Source organism: Zootoca vivipara, chromosome 17, assembly GCF_963506605.1.
Source record: "Zootoca vivipara chromosome 17, rZooViv1.1, whole genome shotgun sequence".
Classification (NCBI taxonomy): domain Eukaryota; kingdom Metazoa; phylum Chordata; class Lepidosauria; order Squamata; family Lacertidae; genus Zootoca; species Zootoca vivipara.
This window is the reverse complement of record NC_083292.1, coordinates 40,274,726-40,278,949: the sequence shown is the minus strand read 5'-3', so window position 1 is coordinate 40,278,949 and position 4,224 is coordinate 40,274,726. Positions and strand designations below refer to the sequence as shown.

Below are 4,224 nucleotides of genomic sequence, written 5' to 3'. Positions count from 1 at the left end.
AACGTCTGACGTGGCTTCCAATTGGCTGCAGGAGCTTCCTGTAGCCAATCAGAAGCCACAATTTGGAAGGCGAACATTTCGGAAGTTGAACGGACTTCCAGAACGGATTCTGTTCGACTTCTGAGGTACGGCTGTAGATTTATAATCCATCTTCCATCCAAGGAGTTCAAGGTGGCACACACCATTCTCCTGCTCCTCATGTTATCCTTACAACAACCCTGCGAGGTAGCTTAAGGACTGTGAGTGGCCCCATGAGTTTCATGGCTGAGTGGAGATTTGGACCCTGGTCTCCCAGGTCCTAGTCAAACCCTCTAACTAACCACTGCACCACGCTGCTTCTGGATGTACACCCTGGACATATCAATACTGCATGGTCTCAACCTAGAGGACAGAATCATAGAATTGTAGAAGGAACCCTCAAAGGTCCTCTAGTCCAACCCCTTGCGATGCAGGAATCTCAACTACAAACACACATACACACCCTGTCCTTCACCAATACAGAAACAAGCAGGGCAGGATACAGACCACATAATTAAACCAACCATTCAAATCATAGAATAAACAGCTCATACTAAAATAAACCATCAAACAAAGAAGCTAAAGAACCAACAGAGATCATGAAACAACAATCAAATTACAAAACTCAAAATGCCTGGGGAAATAAACACATCTTAACGTGACACTGAAATTAGTAGTGCAATAGTAGCAATACTTATTAAACTTATTTGTCACTTTCTTACAACACAGCTCAAAGTACTCACAACAATAAATAAACACATAAAACTAGCCTTAAAAATATATTAAAAACCATCCTATTTTTAAAAGGCAGGGTTTAAACACCCTGCGTACTCAATGAGGGTGCAGGTAATCAAAAGCCAGTGGCCTGGTGAGAAAAAAATGTTGTTGGGTTTTTCCTGGTGCCTTAATTGATCTCTGTTTTTAATCTACTTGTAAGGTTTTTATTGTATGGTTCTATGATTTACTGCTGTAAACTACATATGACGTAGTGCTATTTAAATATTTGTATAAATAAATAAGTGTAATGATGGTGCCAGGCAAGTCTGCCTGGGAAGAGCATTCCACAAGCAGGGAGTCACCAGCTGCCACACTCAAGACCTCCCATGGAGGGAGCGCTCAGAGAAGGCTCTCAGGTAACCATCAAAATAACTCCATTGGAGCCCATTGGACATGTAAAACACCCTCCTCTAACCTCTAGGGTCCAAACTCTAGACATCAACTCCCATCATCCCTGACTGTTCACCAGGCTAGCTGGGGGCTGGGGGGAGTTGGAGTCCAGCAACATCTGGAAGGAAACACCAGGTTGAGGGAGGCTGGAACAAGGAGAGGGCATTTCACTGGTTATGGGCCCAGATCCAGGTTGGGTCAAGCCCTGGATCATCCCAGATTGGACTATATAGAGAAGGTTTTTTTAAAAAAAATGTTTAATGTTTTATTATGTTTTTACAGGTGGTGGAAACTTCCCAGTCAGATGGGCGAGGTAGAAATGAATTATTATTATTATTATTATTATTATTATTATTATTCAGAGTGAGTGGAGGGACAAGGACATCACTGGGGGAGAAATAGCAGACTCAGACAGATGTCGTTTTTGTCGAAATGGGAGTCATTCTCCATCCCCCCCCCCTGATCCTGTGAGCAGCTGCCTACCTGCTGCTCCAGGAATGTGCTGGCTCCACCTTGCACTCCCTGTGCTACGTCCTCATAGCTGTAGACGCGGGTGGTGCTGTGGTCTAAACCACTGAGCCTTTTGGGCTTGCTGGTCAGAAGATCGGTGGTCCGAATCCCCGTGACGGGGTGAGCTCCCGTTGCTCGGTCCCTGCTCCTGCCAACCTAGCAGTTCAAAAGCACGTCAAAGTGCAAGTAGATAAATAGGTACCTCTGTGGTGGGAAGGGATACAGCATTTCTGTGTGCTCTGGCTTCTGTCACAGTGTCCCATTGCGCCAGAAGCAGTTTAGTTCTGCTGGCCACATGACCCGGAAAGCTGTCTGTGGACAAACGCCGGCTCTCTCAGCCTGAAAACGAGATGAGCACTGCAACCCCATAGTTGCCTTTGACTGGACTTAACCGTCCAGGGGCCCTTTGTTGTTGTTTAGTCGTTTAGTCGTGTCTGACTCTTCGTGACCCCATGGACCAGAGCACGCCAGGCACTCCTGTCTTCCACTGCCTCCCACAGTTTGGTCAGACTCATGTTGGTAGCTTCGAGAACACTTTCCAACCATCTCATTCTCTGTCGTCCCCTTCTCCTTGTGCCCTCCATCTTTCCCAACATCAGGGTATTTTCCAGGGAGTCTTCTCTTCTCATGAGGTGGCCAAAGTATTGGAGCCTCAGCTTCACGATCTGTCCTTCCAGTGAGCACTCAGGGCTGATTTCCTTCAGAATTGATAGGTTTGATCTTCTTGCAGTCCATGGGACTCTCAAGAGTCTCCTCCAGCACCAGAATTCAAAAGCATCAATTCTTCGGCGATCAGCCTTCTTTATGGTCCAGCTCTCACTTCCATACATCACTACTGGGAAAACCATAGCTTTAACTATATGGACCTTTGTCGGCAAGGTGATGTCTCTGCTTTTTACAATGTTGTCTAGGTTTGTCATTGCTTTTCTCCCAAGAAAGAAAATGGGTCCTTTACCGTTACCTTAATCTTCATAGCTGTATCAGCGCCGGGTCAGGGGCTGTCTCAGTTCTTTGTTGCTGAATAGGTGGATGACCAGCAATTTGTTCGACAAGTGAGGCAGAAAGGGCGAATCCTCAGTACTGGCACAGGCAGACTCTTGAGCTTCAGGGCACTGGGCTGATGTTCAGGGCAAATATGCAGATTCTGTGGAATTGCTACAACCCTTCGGTATATGTGCAGCTGTGAGTGGAGCCCAGGCAGGAGCAACGGAGGGCATTGGCAGTACGGCTATGATGGGAGGGACTTTATCAGCTTTGACAAGGAGATCCTCACCTGGACAACAGCTGATATGGAGGCCGAAGTGAGCAAGAGGAAGTGGGATCCTGAATTGGCCCAGAACCAGCACTGGAAAGCCTATCTGGAGGAGACTTGCATTGAGTGGCTGCAGAGATACCTGGACTACGGGAAGGAGACTCTGCAAAGCACAGTGGCTCCGGTGGTGAAGGTGACCAGCGAGGCAGACTATGGAAGCATGGAGTCCTCGGCTTCTACGCCAAGGAGGTTGATGCCAACTGGATGGAGGACAGGAAGGTCTGGCAGGAGGGCACCCCCAACTTGGATGGGACCTACCATATCTGCGCATAGTGTCAAGATCGACCCCAAGGAGAGCGACTGCTACTGGTGCCACGTGGAGCATGACCACCCAAAGGAGCATCTGGATGTGGCCTGGGACGAGCCTGCCAACCTGGGGCTCCTTGTGGGAGCCATTTTGGGTGTCATGGCTGCCATCCTGCTGGCATCTGCCTACAAAGCCGCCTCAACAATCAACCAGGGGTCTGACAGCTCTGACAGGGCTTCATACCAGCCTGGTGTGTGGGATGAGACCAGAAGGAGCCTGCCCAAGTTCTGCTGTGAATTATACTGGCTCAGAGCTCGTGCTGTCCTTAAATGCTGCTTATGCTGTTCCTTAATCCTTGCTCTCGCCCATCCATTCTGACTCAAGCCATAACTTGAATTTGAGGATAATCATGTTTTTCTGATGGATTTTGGCCAATTTTTCTTTCCAGCTGATTTTCAGAAATGTGCTTGTATGAATCTGAAATGTGCCAGATATATGCAACTAAAAGCTTTTAAAAGGGATGAGGAGATTGAGCATGATTTGCAGTGATTTTGATGGTATCCTGGCTGTCTCTGAGTGCAGATCCAGGTCATTGAGCCTGAGCTTCCACAGCCAGTGCCCAGAAGATATGTTCTAGGCTTATGATAACATTTTATTATCTTGCTAACTATGCTGTTTTAAATGTGCATTTTATACTTGACTTCCTTTAGTAATGTTCTCTTTTGATTTTTTGTTAGCTTTGCTATGTTAAATGTGCATTCTGTAATTGACCTTCTTTGCAAAGTTTTATTTTGAAATCTTGAGACAATATTTTAGTCCCCTGCTAATTATGTTGCCTTGAATGTATACTTTGATATTTTAATGTGTTGTTAACCGTTTTGAGATTTTTTCATAAAAGTATGAAGTGGTATGTACATGAAACGAATGAAAAATGAATAAGAATATTATTATTATTATTATTATTATTATT

The 4,224-nt window shown here is 45.9% G+C and overlaps 1 pseudogene; it reads left to right on the top strand.

Moving 5' to 3' along the window:
- The first annotated feature begins 852 nt into the window (after positions 1–852).
- LOC118075587 (RLA class I histocompatibility antigen, alpha chain 11/11-like) lies at positions 853–3,632 on the top strand (annotated as a pseudogene).
- The last annotated feature ends 592 nt before the right edge of the window (positions 3,633–4,224 follow it).